The following is a 19141-nucleotide window of genomic DNA, read 5'->3' as shown; positions in this document are numbered from 1 at the left end:
AAAAAACTAAGTATCTCTGAAATCCAATTCGACACAGCTCTTGGTGTTTACATTTTATTTATTTACCCATTTAATCTATTTCAGAGTACCCAGAATCATTTTCAGTGCACATATTGACTTGTTTCTAAGCTTAGAGACTTAGCTCACACATGGACACCAATATACAGGCACATTTAGAAGTCTGACCTAGTAGCTGCCTCTTATCTTTAACATATATAATTAGCTACAGGAATAAGGGAGTAATCTGTCTTCCAGGCTCAGTTCAGTTACCCACACATGAGCATTCAATGTTGTTTGTGATTTCCTTGGGAATCCTGCTTAGTCTCCTGCTGCCACACTGAAAGAGTTTGAGTAGTGTGAGTGTCCTCTGTGTCCTTTATCATGTCCCAGGACTAGTTGGATGATACAGGACATCTCCAAGGGCACAAGATATCTACATATAAGGAAATGAATCAAACTTTCTTGTAACTTCTTAGGATACGAAAAGAAGTACTGGACTTTCTGAAATAATTGGTCCTGAAGAGGAAAATTTACCTTCCACATTATGAAAATCTTTATAACTGTAGGAATACCTGAAGACATGATTAAATGGATGGCCTGGGATGACCTGATGATCTAGACAGACATCTGCAAGGATTTGTCAAAAGTGCTGAAAATTTGATCATAAAATTAGCAATATGACTCATGCCTAGAGGCTACTATGTTAAAAAAAAAAAAAAAATCAAACCAAAAAATACAGAAAAAAACAAAACAAAACAAAACAAACCCCTTCTATTTATAGACTCAAAGTCAACACATTGATTTTTTAAAAAATTAAATCTGTTTTTTTTTCTGAATGTGCTTAGACTTGCATTTATTTCCAATCCTAAGACAAAATGAGTGAGACTGGTATGGTGATGAGTTATTCAGTGTTATTGATATACAACCTAAACTTAAGACTTTTGTAGGGAAATATTAAATCTCTATTAAAATTGCACTAAAAGAAAATAAGGTAGTATGTAATCTAGTATGTTTACTTTCTTTCTTTTAAAGGTTTATTGAAAACAATATTAGACTTTCAATACACCATTCTTTCTTCAGTAGTCATTCTGTAGACCTTGAGTATTATATTCATCTACAGTACAGAGGTACACAAAAGAAAGCAGTTAATTAACCGTGGTTTTTAGATATCCAGAAGCCAAGGAAACATGAAACATATCTTGCACAAAACACCTTAAAATTATATAATATACTGTACAGAACAGAATTTTGGGGCAACACTACCTATACCACCCATGCAACACTTTATTACAGAGAAGATTTAATGAAAGCAACTTGGCACTCGGCTGTAAGTAATACCATGATAAATGACTTACTTTTGAGGAAGGATCACTACTGTAACAAAGTAAATTAGAAATTACGGAGAGAAGTTATGTAGCTCACTTTTTATTCAACCTGAAGTTTTCTTGGAAACTGTTATTCATATGTCCACCAGTGAGAATGCTATACCACACTCTTATTGTTGGCAACTTTAATTTGAGTAGAGAGATTCTAAGGAAAAAAAAATATTTCTGTCTTCACAGGTGCTTCATGACTGCAATATTTAATATTTTTAAACAGATACTACACTTAGCTTGTAATCATTCCATTGCATAGTGAAGCAGTGAGGTCTCAGATTATTTTGAGGACCAGTCAACTTTGACCTGCTAGAATTCCATACGGGAAGTATGAGGTTGGATGGACAGCACTAAACCAATATATTTTAATGGGATGAGTTCTCTCATGTAGCTAGTGATGAGCGTTTGAAGGGAGATTTTATTTTTATTTATTTAGTCATGAGAGAGTGTCATGATTTAACTGCAGACAGTAACTAAACACCATGCACCACTCATTTTCTCCTTCCAACCCCACTCCCAGGGAACGGGGAGGAGAATTGGAAAAAGAACATAAAACTTGTGGGTTGAGATAAGAATAGTTTAATAATTTAAATATTTTTGTTTATTATTATTATTAATATTAATATTAATATTAATAATATTGTTATTAATATTATTATTGTTGTTGTTGTTGTTGTAATGAAAAAGGAGGTAACAAAAAGAGAGAGAAATAAAACTCAAGAAGAGGCATGTGATGCACAGTGCAATTGCTCACCACTTGTTGACCAATGCCCAGCCAGTCCCCAAGCAGCGATCAGCCTCCCCTGTCCAACCCCCCTCATTTATATACTAAGTGTGAGGCCCTATGGTACAGAATATCCCTTTGGCTAGGTTGGGTCAGCTCTCCTGGTCATGGTCTCTCCCAGATTCTTGTGTACCTTCTTGCTGGCAGAGCATGTGAAACTGAAAAGTTCTTGACTTAGGATAAGTGCTGCTTAGCAACCACTAAAACATCAGTGTGTTATCAACATTATTCTCATACCAAATCCAAAACACAGCACTATACCACCTACTAGGAAGAAAATTAACTCTATCCCAACTAAAACCAGGACAGAGAGACTAGGTATTTATTTTCAATAATATAGCAACTAAGTTTTTTTTTACCAACAACAAAAATTGGCACTTACTAAAAATTTGGAATTAGAAGACATGGTTACTCTGATCCTCAGTGACATTAAATTTCTGTGTTCAATAGAACACAGGAAGAGATCAAATCTACTATTTAAAACAATAAACATGACAGTTTCAGTGACCTGAGCACTTCAAGTTTTAATGAAGAATGCAGGCAACAGAAGATGAGGATTTACTAATACATATATTATTCCTTTCCCTACTTTTTGTATAAGTTATTATATTTATAGATGTATTATCTAGACAATTCTGAAATTTCACAGTGTTTTGCTAGAGAACACTCACTGTCATTACAGACAATAAAGTGAGACCAAGGAGTGGAGGTTTAACTTCTACCACTTTACACAAATAGCTGCATAAAATTTAACAGAGATAATTGTCTGAGTAAGTGATAGAGTAACTTGGAAGTACACTGTCTGGCACTTCATCTCACCTATGTATTAAATCCATAATGAAATTTCAGTTTGTCCTGGTTTGGGCTCAAATAGAATTAATATTCCTTTTCAGGGACTAGATGAGTGCTGTGTTTTGGATTTAGCTTTGGGTTTGGTATGAGAAGAATGCTGATAGCACACTGATGTTTTCAGCTGCTACTGAGACTTCAAGGACTCTCCGACTCTCCATGTCCTGCCCGTGCGCAAGGGCACAGGGAGCAGGGAGGGAGCACGGCCAGAGCACGTGACCCTAACTGGACAGTGAAATATTCCATATCATGGAATGTCATGCTCACTATATAGAGGAGGGGTAGTTGGGAAGGAGCTCCCTCGCTTCCAGGATTGTGATTGTGGGATCTTGGTATCTCGGGGTCGCTAGCTGGGAACGGGATGGATATTGGTTAGCGGGTGGTGAGCAATTACGCTGTACATTGCCTGTTTATATATTTCCTTTTTTTTTTTTTTTTTTCCCCCTATCATCATCATTGTTCTCATTTTATTGCCCTTATTAAACTGTTCCTATCTCAGCCTGCGAGTCTCCCTTCACCCCTTTAATTCCCTCCCCCATTCCCAGGTGGGGAGGAGGAAGGGAGGGTGACCAGCTGCGGTGGTTGGTTGCCGACCAGGCCCAAACCACGACACAGTTCCATATCTAATGCAGCTTTCTCCATACTATCATCAGCCAACCTTATGGAGAAAAGTATAATCTGGAATGGTTCCCCCCCCCAAAAAAAAAAAACAATCTACTTTCAATTTCTTGATCTTCCTTTAGTCCCTACCTGATCTTGTTATGTCTTCATCTGTAAGGAAGCCAGAGTAGGAGTAATTAATCATGTTCAATAAGAGCTAATGGTTGGAAGTAGTGCTATGATTTGATATTATGCAGCTTATTAGACTGGGAAAAAAGGTACCAGGAAGTAAATTTCCTCCTTATTAAGAAAGCTATCTATTATAGAGCTTTTCAGTGAAGGTGTTAGGAATACTGTACTGTCTCCTGTAAATAAACTTTAAAAAAACCTTGTCATTAAAAGTGTTCAAAATCTGGAAAAGCAAGTTTCTGTCACGTCTCATTCCATTTGAAAACAGGTAAGTATGAACAAACATGATGTGTGACAGGAGGAGGAAAATCTTCTGTTCTTTCACCTTCAAACAGGAAATATCTTTCTGACACATTTGAAATGTTCTCCTACTCTTCCTTTAGCTGGATTGTCTGTTTAGATCTCTGAAGTTATCTCTGAAACTATATTTACATTGAAAAATGATGTATAGTGAAGACTTCCTCAGGAAAACAGTTGTCTAAGCCAGTAAAACTGTAGTGCAAGTCAAAGCAATGCCACAGAAAGACACCATATGATTAAACTGGTACAATTGTGTTGATAGAGCTACACTCATGTAAATATATACTGATATGGTATTAGTTTGCTCAGAACAAGCGTATCAAACTTCAATCCATTCAGATACCAGTTCAGAAATTAATCGCCTTTCCTTGTCTCACGGTATTTTCTTGTATTCACAGTACAGGTATAAATGAGTCCTGACAAGTCCCATGTTTTCATATGGCTTAATAAAGTAGTGCCTATTATTTTCTCTTACTCACTACATAGTGAACATATAGAAGAATCCTCCCACACTGGACTGTAAAGTAAATCAGTCCAGTAAAAAGAGACACTTGTACTCCAAAGGACATTCAAATGACTGTGTCTCCCATCTCCAGGAACATATTTGGTTTAGTCTTTCAGAGTTCTTGAAAAATACCAATCTTTGTAATCCATTCTACAGGAATATAAAGTCCAAAATATAGTTCCCCATCCTTAAAATATTTCTGCTACTTCCTTTAATAAGGTATATTGATGTTTTATGAAATGATTTGACAAACTTTCTGACCCATGTATTTTTGAAAATTTTCACTTGTTGCAGTGTTATTTTGTTTCTATGGTCATTTACAAGAATATAAGATCTTTGTTCCTTTGGACCTGATCTGCTCCTCCTATTTATCTCCCATTTGAAAAACATAATCCAGTGTTTGTGACACCACAACTATTGAGAGCATTATTATGATCCTTCAAATAGTGGAATCTAACATCAGATGGAGAATAAGGCATAGACAAATTCCTAAGGAACAATGAGTGTTTGGTTTTGTTTTTTTTTTTTTTCTGTAAATGATGTGACTTTGGGGAGGGGAAGAGCAAAGGATTCATATATTCTGTTATGAAAACAAAAGTGATACTAATTAGAATGTGTTTCCTTTCCCTATGTTTTCTGTGAAAAGCCATGCAGCCCCTCAAATTTTAAAAACTGATTTTTTGGCCAAGGACAGATTCTACTACTCTAATACTGTTCCTTCATTTTAGTGAGGTTACTTAAGATGTATGAATCTATTCATTGCAATTACAAGTAGTAAAATCTAACATTGGACAAATCAGCAGTATGAAAGCACACTGTATTTCATACATTTAACAAGTTTTTTGACTTGTCCTAGTGACTATAAATCATTGTCTATTTTCAAATGTTGGAAAGAGATGAACAGTTGGAAAATATTCACAAGAGTACGTTTAGTCTCCAATGACTTTGAATGAGATGCCCTGTATTAAGTAATTAATTTATGGCCTATTTCTAGTCAGATCGATTCATCTAGGAGGTGATTCAGAACTGAAATCTAAGTTCCTCTGAATCACAACCTAGAATAGCTGTCTATACATGAGATAAATAGATTAGATTAAATATAGACAGCAATTATGAAGCTTTCCCTATAAATCAGAATTTAGATCAATAAGTGTTTTAAGCATCAAACACTTGATTTCCTTTTTCTCAGTACTATTTCATCTTGTGTTGTTGCACGAGTAATAGGATTAAAATAAGAAAGAATGTAAAACTGGATCCTCAAAAGTCCTGTTTCTAATTCTGGAAAAATCAAAGTATACTAGACTCAAATATTTCTATATATCTATTTGAATCAAAATTACCTACATGTATTTCAAGCTCTGGGTGTATTTCACTCATGGTGAAAAGCCTTTAACTGGCAATTGTAGGTACAGGTCAGAATAAAAAATTAAGCTATTACAGTGTTGTGGTTTAACCCCAGCTGGCAACTAAGCACCACACAATTGCTCACTCACTCCCCCACGTGGTGGGATGGGGGAGTGAATCAGAAGAGTAAAAGCATAAAAAGTACAGGTCAGAATAAAAAATAAGCTATCATTGAAAGGGCTATAAGCTACTTACCAGAAACAAAATTGTTGATGTTGTTATTCTGGATAATAATAACGGCCCTTTTATTCAGGGTTCTGGCACAACCGATACAAAACAGAATCTCTTTGAAGCTGAGACCAGAACAGCAAAATCTTACTTTTTTTTTTTTTTTTCCTAATAAAAATTAGTCCCTTATAGATATTGCTTAAAACAAAAGTTCTGAATCTATAAGTAGACAGTAATAATGCTGCTTCAGGTATTTTAACATTTCCAAATCAGTAACTATTGCACTGAACAATGTGAAATGCCATACATGCATGTTAATCTGGAATGTAGCAATGACAACTTACATGTTAACCTTGACAGTTCATTGATTGTGGCATTAGGCTTAAAGGCACTGGAAGATCTCAGAACAACTGTAGTGACTGAAAATTCATTCTGACACGTTCAATAAAGTAGAGCTTGGTAACAAAACCTTCTTTTGCCACTCTGCAGCTATGGTACAAGATGAATAACTATTTGCATGGAGTGCAAGTAACTCAGTAAAATGTGTTAGTACATTAAGTTCTCAATGAAAGAAGCATTGGAAGGTTTTGTAATTCTCTTTTCTAATGTAAGGGCTGGTTCTCTCAGAAATAAATTAGTTGAAAAGCGAACACTGGACATCTGAAACTTCATAAATGAAAGAATCTCTAATATGCATGTACAATACAATGCTAATAGAAGCTTTAAAATAAAATTCTGTGAGAGTAGAATGAGTTCTCAACATAGAGAAGACAAACATATATGACTACAAAATATCTATGCCAACATAATGTACATTTGACTAAATTAATGTCATAAAAAATATGTTATGTTATACCATATAACATAACATATATATGCATATATACACACTTACTATACCCACAAATGTATTTCAGATCTAAGTATACACATACGTACAAAGAGAGTTCAGTTAGGTCTTTTAGATGCAATGTAATTTATATTCAATATTTTTGCTGGCAGGAGTAAAAGCCAATTTTAAAACAACCTGTTTATTTACTAGTTTCTATCTCTTTTGATGCTTAGAATAATTTCATTATGTCGTGGTTTAGGCCTGATTGACAGCCAACCACAATGCAGCACCTCTCTCTCCCTTCCCTCCGGCAATGAGAAGGGACAGAGAGCCAGGCTTGGGGTTCAAGATAGGACTGGGATGGGGGAAAATCCCCCTTTTATGATCATGAGCAAAAGGCAGACTCGTTAGGGGAAGAAAAAAAGAACATACATTTATTACAGACACTAACAACACATAACAGAGTAGGACAGTGAGAAGCATTGCCACATCTTGAGAACACCTTCCCCCCACCCCTCCCTTCTTCCCGGGCTCAGTTCTGCTCCCGATATCTCTACCTCCTCCCCCAGTGGCGCAGGGGCAGGGAATGGGGGGTGCAGTCAGTGCTGCCACTTCCTTCATCTTCGGTGAGGGGAGTGTCCAAAACTTGTTACCCCCTGCTCCATCGTGGTCCCCCTCTCACAGGAGACAGTCCTCCACAAACTTTCTCCAACTTGAATTCCTCCCATGGGCCACAGCGTTCCCCACACTGCTCCGTCATGGGTCACTAACTTCCTCCGACTGGATTCTCTCCCACGGCTGCAGCCCTTCCCGAGCTGCTCCGGCGTGGGACTCCCCTGCATGCTGCAATCCTCCCAGCACTGAATTACAGCAGCGGGGCTACCTTTTTCCATGAGACCCTGGCCTTCTTCGGGCACAGAACCTTGATCAGCCGAGCAAGAACAACAGGCCATAAATCAATGTCTGCTCCACCGTAGATCTCCATGGGTGGCAGGGGGGGGCCGCCCTGCCGTCTCACCACAGGATACAGGAGGGTCTCTGCTCCGGCACACCACCTCCCCCCTCCTTTCTTCCTCCGTTCCTCCACTGACCTTGGTGTTCATGCAGCTGCAGCAACTCCTCCTCACCAGTCCCACTGCCCGTCCCCACATCCCTTCTTAAATACGTTATCGCAGAGGCGCAGCTGATTGGCTCAATTTCCCAAACAGAAGTGGAGCTGACGTGGAGCTGGGGGAGCTTCGAGAAGCTTCTCACAGGGGGCCGCCCCGATAGCCCCCTCCCCTGCCACCAAAAAACTCCACCACTCACTCAACCCAGGACACATTAACATCAGTATTTGATTATCTATGCAAACTTTCTCTTTGTGATAAAACATGTATGAAACTAGAAGATACATCACAACTCAAAAATATATTTTAATGGATTAGAAATAATGAATACTTAATAAACTACTAATTTATCAGATTATTCAGAGCTGGAGGCAATTTCCTTTATGCTGTCAACAAAGCAAGTTATTCTGATTCATTTCTTTTTAGAAGAATTTCATTTACTGTGTCCATTTGGTCAGACATAAGTTCAAAGATAAACTTCAAGTCTATAGAAAATCCTAAAGTATATAAAACTTTTATAAGTGCTTAGAAAAATAGCTCTGAATACTACATATTCTCTTTGCATAATTCCATTCTTATGAGACATGTTGTGAAATAAGACACAGTTCAGGTCTGTTGCAGAAAAAAAGCTTATTCCTCTAGAATGTTTGCCTGAAGTGTAGAGATAGATGAAGTATTCTTAATATTTACATTAATGGAACATTTATAGGATGTTATATGAATCCAAAAATATTTAGATCTAATTATTTATAAACCTTCTATTGATTGACATATAGTCTAGTGGAAGTTTAGCATCATGTGACTAATTTTGTTTTTACTTTTCAGCTAAAAGCTTGTCTATATGTTCAAGCTTCCCCATTGGATACTACAGAAGGGAAGCAAAGGTAAAGAATGAACTAGAGAAAAGTTTCTGACTGTCCAAGTGTATGGACAAAGAGAGAGGAAGATACTTGAAGTGCAACTGTTTTCTGAGTTTACCCTTCTACACATATACAGCAAGGAGTATATAGATAACCTATCTGACAAGTTGGGGAAGATTCACAGAAATTTGTCTATCTGCATCTAACCTTCTTTCCTCAGGGTCCCACCACACTCAGTGAAGATTCAGTCAATGACGTTTCAGGAGTGGCTCATCTTACCCGGAAGGAGACACGTCGTGGTTTGAGATGAGAGGACAACTGAGAACCACACAGCCGCTCACTCCTCCCTTCCCTCCCAGCAATAAGAAGGGACAAATAAGACAGGCTTGGGTTTCAAGACAGGACTGGGAGAGGCAAATTACCAGTTATGGTCACGGGCAAAAGGCAGACTTATTAGGGGAAGAAAAAAAGAACATACATTTATTACAGACACTAACAACAACACTGAACAGAGTAAGACAGTGAGAAGCATTGCCACATCTTGAGAACACCTTCCCCCCACCCCTCCCTTCTTCCCGGGCTCAGCTCTGCTCCTGATATCTCTACCTCCTCCCCCAGCAGCTCAGGGGCAGGGAATAGGGGGTGCAGTCAGTGCTGCTGCTCCTTCCATCTTCAGTAGGGGGAGCTTCTGGAACTTTTTCTGCCTACTCCAGCATGGTCCCCCTCTCACAGGAGAGAGTTCTCCACAAACCCTCTCTGACATGAGTCCCTCCCACAGGCCACAGCATTTCCTTACACTGTTCCAGCATGGGTCACCAATTTTCTCCAACTGGAGTCCTTCCCATGGGCTGCAGCCCCTCCCACGCTGCTCTGGCGTGGGACATCCTCACATGTTGCAATCCTCCCAGCACTGAACTACAACAGTGGGGGATTACTTTTTCCCAAAAGATCACGGCCTTCTTCGTGCACAGTCACCTTGGTCATCCATGAGAGGCCCCTCCCAGGTCATAAATCAGTGTCTGCTCCACCGCAGATCTTCATGGGTGGCGGGGGGGCACCCTGCTGTCTCACCACAGGATACAGGGGGATCTCTCTTCCGGCACACCTCTCCCCTCCTTTCTTCCTCCGTTCCTCCACTGACCTTGATGATCATGCAGCTGCTGCAACGTCTCCTCACAAGTCCGACTCCTCCTCACCAGATCCCTTCTTAAATACATTATCACAGAGGAGAAGCTGTTTGGCTCAGTCTTGGTGCGGAGGTGAGGCTGACTTGGAGCTGGGGGAGCTTCAAGAAGCTTCTCACAGGGGACCACCCCTATAACCCCCTCCCCTGCTACCAAAAAACCCCACCACACACTCAAACCCAGGACATAATCACAGACAAAATTAGGACCTCAGTGTCTGAAACAGGTTGGCTATTACAGGTTGCCACAGTTCATACAAATTCCATTCTACCCTAACTGCCTAAATAGTGCTAAAGGGTAGCTGTTGTTCACAGTGTGCCTGAATCAGGAAAAAGGTAGTCATGGTTTCTGATTATTTCAAATGTGTCTTTTCAAGGTAGAAAGCAGCATAGATTTTTTTTTTTTTTCCCAGTGAAAACTGGAACATTTTAAATGTTGCCTGATTTACAGTTATTTAGAGTCTATGTTTTATGCTTTTCCCAGGTGAAAAAATAAGACATCCACCGCAAAAAAAGAAACTCAAAGTTTCTTTTCTTGTTCATTTGTATGTTTACTTTATATGAAAGCTGCAAGTTTAGTGTAGTAATTGGGCTTCCTACTAAGAGGTAAAGTCAATTAATGTATATTAGCTTGCAACAGCCCGGGATCTGTCCCCGTGCTTTGAGTTTGTTTTTTCATTTTAAATTAAGTTAAAGTATTAATATAAATGATGGAGAAGATTTGCAGACCTAAGCAATCATTATCAACCGCAACATATTTTGAAAGATTGTCAATGCCATCAGCCATCCCTTGTGAAAAGTATTTTATTAATTGCAATTATTATTATTCAGCCAGGCATTTTTGGTTGCTCTATCATGAGTATATTCTTTGACCTAGGACATGACTGCTAAATCTGCAAGTCAGTATTAGGGAAGATGTGCACTTACAGCATGGTTGAGATGTATGAGCACAGCTGCCTGTGTGTGACTCTGAAAGCTTAATCAGTTTCAGTAAATCTCTTGCATTCAATTACAGGTCACTATGTGCTATTTCTATTGACCTCCTCATTGGAGAAAGCTATTAAAGTAGATATGTTTATGCAGTTCATAGTACAGTACCACAGGCAGTTAGAGTGAAGTTGCGAAAATGTAACAGAAATGGGAAAATTATTTGGATTATTCAAGACTTAAATTTATACAGTGAATTGTAATTATACTGTAGTGAAGAAAAACATGATATATGCTGTAATTGCTTAAATCATTTGTATGCTGTACTTAACTTCCCTAACTTTGAGAAGCAGGTCAGTGTCCTATAAGTAATGGAAAATATTTGCTACAGTGAGTTAGGGTTTTATTTCAGACAAACTTGCTGGACCTCCTGTTGCGTCTGAAGACCAGCTATCAACAGAAAAGGATATATTCATAAAAGATATACTCACACTGGTAAAACAGTAGATACAAGCACAGAGGGATGCATGCTCTGTTTCCAAAGCTGTGTGGAGAGCAGACCAACACTGTGCAACTTAGTGTGTTATTGGCAGGTATAACTTTTCAGTCAGCAATCTGCTGGTAAATGGAAACATCCACAACAAGAAACAAATTGATTATCTGGCATTACTGAAAATATCTACATGGAACTGGGGCTAGGGGTTGAAGAATGGAAATGTTGTGAGGAAAGAGCAAATAACTCATAACAAAGTAGAAATGGGTAAGAATGTAGAGCTGCAACTACTCTGCAACAGTGCAGAATTTTAAAAGGAGTCACAGTAGACTGACCAGAATAAAATCTGCTTGTGATTGCATTTGACACATGGGAAAATGAGTTAAGAAAGAGAAGTGGGAGCAAATCTGAGCTAATGGACTAGACCTACTTACCAAGCTCTTTGGAAGGGATTCAAAGAATGATGTAGCACAAAAAGAAGCATCAATGAGGACAGAGATAAAAAGGCAATGCAACACCTTTCTGAGGTCTGCTACAATGAGCAGCTCATCTTCACTCATGAAGGGCAATCAGATTCTTGCTTGGCACATGGCTTGCACAGGGTAACTTTAATTCCGGCTTCTTAGTAGAGTGTCAGGTATCTTCAAACATGCCATTACCTTTGCTGCTATTATCATTAAATCCTTTTAAGCCTTTATAAACATAGTAGATAACCCTCTCAGGCACTTTAAAGACAAAGACATTAGAAATCTTTCAAGCCTTAGCCTTTTGATTAAGACATGCTACAATTACATATTTCAAAACAAACAGAAAATTCAGCAATATGTAATTTCAATAAAATAATTGAAAATAACAGAGTAATTAATAAAAATATAAGGGGATGATCTATAGATTTATAATATTCCTTCAAAACCTTCAAAAATTTAGTCCACCACTTTTATCTCATTGAATTAAAGGAGAAAATAATAATTTCCACAGTTCACAAATTTTCATATTCATTCCACAGAATCATACTTCTAGATCATAATGTCTAATTGCTTCGTTTCTCAATAATTTTACATTATTATAATAAGAATCCTTTTCCAAAATGCCAGCATAATTTCCTGTTGTAAATATGGTTCTAAATGTCATACAAATATTAGGGTATGAAAACTATGAAATCTACCCACTTTTTCCTGGTAGAGTATGAAAGTCACAGTAGATTAATCTTTTTTTTTTTTTTTCTTGCCAATAAAAACACTGCATACAATATATAGAGACTACTGAAACATGCATTAACAAATTTTAAGTATATACCTTATACATTAACTGCAGCATCATTAATTTAATTGATTGCTGTGAAAATTAACTGTGAGAAAAATCATTATTTTTTTAAAACTGTGATAGAAGTAATTCTCTTGTTGCATGCCAGGATTAACATTTTAGACTTATTGTGTGACTACAGAGCTAAGGAAGTTTTTGTTTTTGTTTTTGTTTTTGTTTTTGTTTTTGTTTTTGTTTTTGTTTTTGTTTTTGTTTTTGTTTTTGTTTTTGTTTTTTTTTCCCCCAGAGTGACTATATCTGTGTACAAATCAGTTTGAATATTCTAATGAATAGTCCCAGGATATCTCACTCACTAAAGCAGAGGATGAGCTGACTATATTAATGTGCTTGTGAAGAAGGGAGACTTGTGCATACAACAGAAGTTTGAATAACAAGGAATTTCAGCTTTTTACAAACAAAAATAACCTTTGAAAAGATAGTGATGACATTTGTTTACCCAAGAGTTTTTTTAAACTACTGTGAATGTTAAATAGATGTAGTTGGGAAATTATATGTAATAAGGAAACAAATCACTATCTAGTTGTTTCATTCTCATTTAAATCTATGCATGTCATGTAGTGAAATTTCTGAGAACTTCAATTTTAGTAGTTGAATACGAATTTATATGTGAATGAGGTGATGACGGTTGCATGGACACTTCTCTGTTTCACAGTACAGTCATCTCAAAGTGGAAGGATAGTGTTTACAGCTGGTTCTCTGATATTCTACTGGAAGCTAACAGCCTTGATTTGCAGTCAGGAATCTCTGACAGTCCTTTTGTCAGAAATTGCAATGAAACAGCAGATTCATTAAAAAGACTGATTTGGTATTCAAATTTTTTTTTTAAAATTGATACTTTTCAACTGGCTATAAACTAGCAGATATAGTAACCTGCTAAACCAGGAGCTGCATCATCTGCTCAAAGTACTTCTGTGGGATTGGGCTTGTGAGCAAAGCAAGTACCACATTCCTTCTGGAAAGTACAGGAGCTTTGAAGAATGAGTGGGATGCCTCTAACAAGATGTGTAGGTACTCTGGACATTACCACAATTAGAATGTGAGTTCTGATAAATATCTTATTTTGAAAGCTAAGGACCTAGAAGAGAGAAGCCCTAAATCTCCCTTTCATTTGCAGAATGTCTGTTGGTAAATCCTGGATGTTGTCAACTCTCTCTGCTTCTGCTTTCATGAGACTGCAGGCTAAACTATAAATGACTATTTAAGATACTCAGTTACCTGTTGGTGATATTTTAATTGAAACAGTAGGTTCTATACAACATTGGTTCTTCCAGATCAAAAACTAATTTTTGTTTATCTATATACTGAGTTTACCTACTTTTTGCCAGGAAAAGCATTAGGGGGAAATGAAAAGGTCTGACAGAAATATTCGAAGTGTAAAGGCTCCCTGGGAAAAAAAGAGGACATTAAAACAAAAAGTCTGGAGGTGATTCTGAAGGATACATTAAAAAATGGCCTTCAATGCAATATTGTTATCCTCAAAACTCTCTGTCAGATGAAACCTGACTTTGGAAGATCCCAAAATTCCTGAACAAGCTAGTTTCCCAGGCAGTTGCTGATACATGCAGGTTAAATATCTGAAAATATTGTGGTATAAGAAACACAAGCAGAGTTAACCAAAATTTTTTTATCTACTTATGGAAATATAAACCCCCAAACCACATCAAGATTCTTTGCTTGACAATAGGAAAGTGCGTAATCATTTCAGTTCAACTTCTGATGCAGTCATGTCACTCAAAATGACTTCACATTTGACTTCATCTGACAGTTTTTATTGGCAATTCGACACTTACCCTTAAGAGTGATTATTCCAGTTTATGGTTCAGGCTTATCAGAGGAGAAATCTCTTCATAGTTCTGACTGAACTCATCTCAGCTCTGACTGTTCTGGGGACATCAGAGGAATTACACTTCAAGGTTATATAGACACATATATTCAAAAATCTCTAAAGAGAATTAGAGTGCATATAAGATATCCATTCAAATGTGATTACATCAAATAATATAAACAGTATACACCTTGAAATCATCTCACTTGTATTTTGCTGGTTAATAAAATAATTCGTACATCATTATTTTGATTTGCCTCTACTTTGTAATGTCAGATAAATTGACTTTTTTATTCAGGTGCACAGGACCGTAACATATTAAACCTGGTTTTGACATTTCTAGAAGAATAATGAAAATTCATCAATGGGAAATACTGTATCTCTCATGCTTCTTTAGACTGATGCAACATGTGTGAATTGTTGTTCTGCTGCATTCACCTTTCACTTCATGTGTTACAAATATTACGGGAGACAGGTATTTTCACACATTAATTAGCAATTAAAAACCTTATAAATAAAGTTAATTCATAAAGACTTGTCTTATTAAAATGCAAACTATTATTCCAGATGACTTTTAAATAAGAAATGAAAAGAAATGCTGAAGAGTGACTACTAATGATGCAAGAACATCTTCAAAAACAATTTGTTGAATATTAATGAACTGAAAATGTCATTTCTGGTCCAATTACTACAAGCAATAAGTTTTTTTTTTAATTATGAAGGAAGTGAAATTTTAATAAGGTCAATTTTACAATTACAGTTTTGAAAAAAATCCTAATTGTATTGTCATCATCTTATATAAAAAATGAAATCATCTTAGTAACATCTGTTGAATTTAATGTAAATAAAGTAAAAAGGACTGTGTTCAGTAGGAAGTCACACTTTAATGAGATAAGGTTTGTTTTTAAAGATGGAAAGAAAATATTTTAATTATGTCAGTATTAGTTATAGTAACGAAAATCCTGATGCCATTACATTTAAAAAATATTTTATATAATGAAAAGCACTAAAATTGATTTTTTCTTTTCAAATATTGACTATGTAACTGTTAAGTTTACTGAAATCAAAATATCTTCTTCCTAACTTGAAGAGAGATTTTGCTTTTTACTAATACGTGTTCCAACTTAAATTATTATAGAAAACATAATTCAGTCAAGACTGTATTATATCTGGAGATTTTAACATGCAGGAGTCAATACTTTTGTGCACCTTGTTATTGAGTGTTTCTATTTGAGAAAATATCTCTTACTGAGTTCTTTGATGTAAACTTAAAAGTTGATTGGAATTTGAGTAATTTTCACCTTTAACACAGAATGTGAATTTTAATGAACTGATTTAAATTCTAATATTGCATTAAGATAGCCCAGATTCAACCTGCACTGTCTTTACAATATAAATTTTCCTAACTGTGTCCAATGTCTGCTCTCCTAAGCTAGCAAATTCAGACCTACTATTATACATACAAATAGAAATGGTTCCACAAACTTTTTTGGTTTTATGCAACTGATCATTCTGTGAAAAGAATGAGTATATAGACAATATATAAGTAAACACATACCCTGGAATTTGAAAATTTTACTTCAAATTTTTCATTGTTACAGAAAATCATGAGGTCATGACATCTATGTAATTTAAGCTGTAGTATTATATCTAAAAACAAAAAGAAAAAAACTTTAAAAATACGTAATGTTAGATTGAAAAAAATCTCTGGATGTCTCTATTTTTAAATGCAGAAAAGGAAAATCCTATAATCCACACCTAGTCATCTTTAAAATATGTATATCTTTTTTATGTGAAATTCAGTTGCAGCTTGTTATGAGGTAATAGCTGGAAGATATCCAAAAGTATGTTCTAGTTATGGAAAATTAAATACTGATAAATTAGTCAAGTAAATATTTCTGATAAAAAGCAGAATAAGAGGAAAATATTTCCAGATGTTACATTTATAAATACTATTTCTTCCAACCATTAAACCTTCATAGACAAAATTATTAAATAAAAATAATGCTAATATCATAGAGCAATTTTACTGGACAAAACCAAATTGTTTCTTATTTTATTCCCAGTAGATCTAGCAAACTGTTTTGTTTGGTCATTTTGTGCTTTTTTTTTTTTTTTTTTCTCCTTTTTACATACACTAAGACTTCAGTCACATAGTCCTATAGTCTTCTTCAGACTAAACCAATTTAAGCCCTTCATTTGTTCTCAAATGTCCTGGGTTTGAGTGTGTGGTGGGGTTTTTTGGTAGCAGGGGAGGGGGTTATAGGGGTGGTCCCCTATGAGAAGCTTCTTGAGGCTCCCCCAGCTCCAAGTCAGCATCACCTCCGCACCAAGACTGAGCCAATCAGCTTCTCTTCTGTGATAATGTATTTAAGAAGGGATCTGGTGAGGAGGAGTCGGACTTGTGAGGAGAAGTTGCAGCAGTTGCGTGAACACCAAGGTCAGTGGAGGAACGGAGGAAGAAAGGAGGGGGGAGGTGTGTCGGAGCAGAGACCCCCCTGTATCCTGTGGTGAGACAGCAGGGTGGCCCTCCTTGTCACCCATGAAGATCTGCGGTGGAGCAGACACTGATTATGGCCTGTGTTCTTCACCTGAATGATCAAGGTCACTGTGCACGAGGAAGGCTGGAATTTTGTGGGAGAAGTTAGGCCCCTACTGTTGTAATTCAGCGCTGGGAGGATTGCAACATGTGAGCATGTCCCACGCCAGAGCAGCTTGGGAAGCGCTGCAACCCATGGGAAGGACTCCAGTTGGAGAAAATTGGTGACCCATGCTGGAACAGTGTAAGGAAATGCTGTGGCCCATGGGAGGGACTCATGTCAGAGAGGGTTTGTGGAGAACTCTCTCCTGTGAGAGGGGGACTGCGGAGCCGCGGATGAACGACACGCCAAGACGGGTTCAATGTGGGAAATAGAGCATCAATCAGTGTGTGTGTTTATTGGTCCAGGGTACATATATTTATACAAACAATGATAATTATTATGCCTACTAGTCACTAGCTGATTGGCTTAAGCTCTAAAGGTCGTATTCGCACGGTCCACCTACTTGCAGTTAGCTTACAGCACAAGCTTCTCATAACACTAAGTTTCTCATGTTACTATTTCTAATTCCTGTTGACTTGTTTTCGATACACGACAGTACTGTAACACAATGTTTCTCAGACCACCGTTACCATAACACTAGGTTTCTCAGACCACTATTCCTAATTCCCCTTAACCTGTTTTCGACACACCACAGTACACAGGGCTGAAGCGTCCTTGACATTCCTCCTGTATCAGCAGCTGCGAGCAGCTGCAGGCAAACCCTAGTGAGGCCCAGCATCAGCAGCTAGAGCAGGCTCTGATCATACAATTGCTCGGTGGGCTCAGGACCCTTGTCTCTGAGCCATTCTCCAACAATTCCCCCTTTTTCTTTTTGTAGGAGCAGAGCCTGCGCTAACGTTCGTTCAAAGATTTTCTTAATACATGACAAGGCACAACTTAGGCATGCAGGTTTACAATCTATTGGCTAAAGGCACTTATCACGCACCCGGAAGTGCTGTGATACGTCTGCATCATTAGCACGCGTGAACAAACTAAATCTACTTTGTGGTTAGTGCATCCAGGCATTCAAACAGGAAGGAAGCACTAGATTGACTTCCTCCTTCTTGCCCTTCCAGGTGACCTCAAGGGCAGGATTACCATGTGGCAGTTTTCTGATCAGAGACCCAGCCTGGATTGTCCAAACCCTGTAGGATCAGTGTATAACCCTGATCCCCCCGCAAAAAAAATTCCTACCAGGTTTTCCCCCTTTTTCTTTTTTGGACAATCCAGACTCCTTTTAACGTTTGAATCATAGCATTCATAAAACATTTCCACACAGACCCCAATACCATCATGACTATCATAATGACAATCAGCATTGCCAGTCTATGCATCAACAAAGCTTTCAGCCACCCAGTAATTTCCAAGTTTTGTAGATTTGCAACCATCATCAGTCCATTTTCCAAATTCCCAAGTCTCGTAACCAGTCTGTCAGTCCATGTTCCAATCTTATGCAGTCTTATGTAGCAAGAAAACCATCCTTACAGTTTTAAAAGTGTCAGCAATTGTAACAACAGCGTATGCAATACAGAATGTTGTACAGGTTTCACCATGCTATGTTTTAAACATTGCAATGAACCCACAACATACAATGAATCTGATACTACATGAACAAGTTTTTGATACCAGTGTCAATGTTGAAACACCATACAATGAACCTGATACTACATGAACAAGTTTTTGATACCAGTGTTGATGTTGAAACACACAATGACAGTTCAGAGTTTTAAAGTTCATAAGGAGTGTCCAAATGTCCTGAGGAGAATCTTGTGATCTTGAGTTCCCAGGTGTCCCCCATTCGTTGTCACTACCTTGCAGACCAACGCTCCAGC

This window comes from Tyto alba, unplaced genomic scaffold, assembly GCF_018691265.1.
Source record: "Tyto alba isolate M040663 unplaced genomic scaffold, T.alba_DEE_v4.0 Super-Scaffold_2, whole genome shotgun sequence".
NCBI classification, from domain to species: Eukaryota; Metazoa; Chordata; class Aves; order Strigiformes; family Tytonidae; genus Tyto; species Tyto alba.
Note: the sequence above shows the minus strand (reverse complement) of the source record.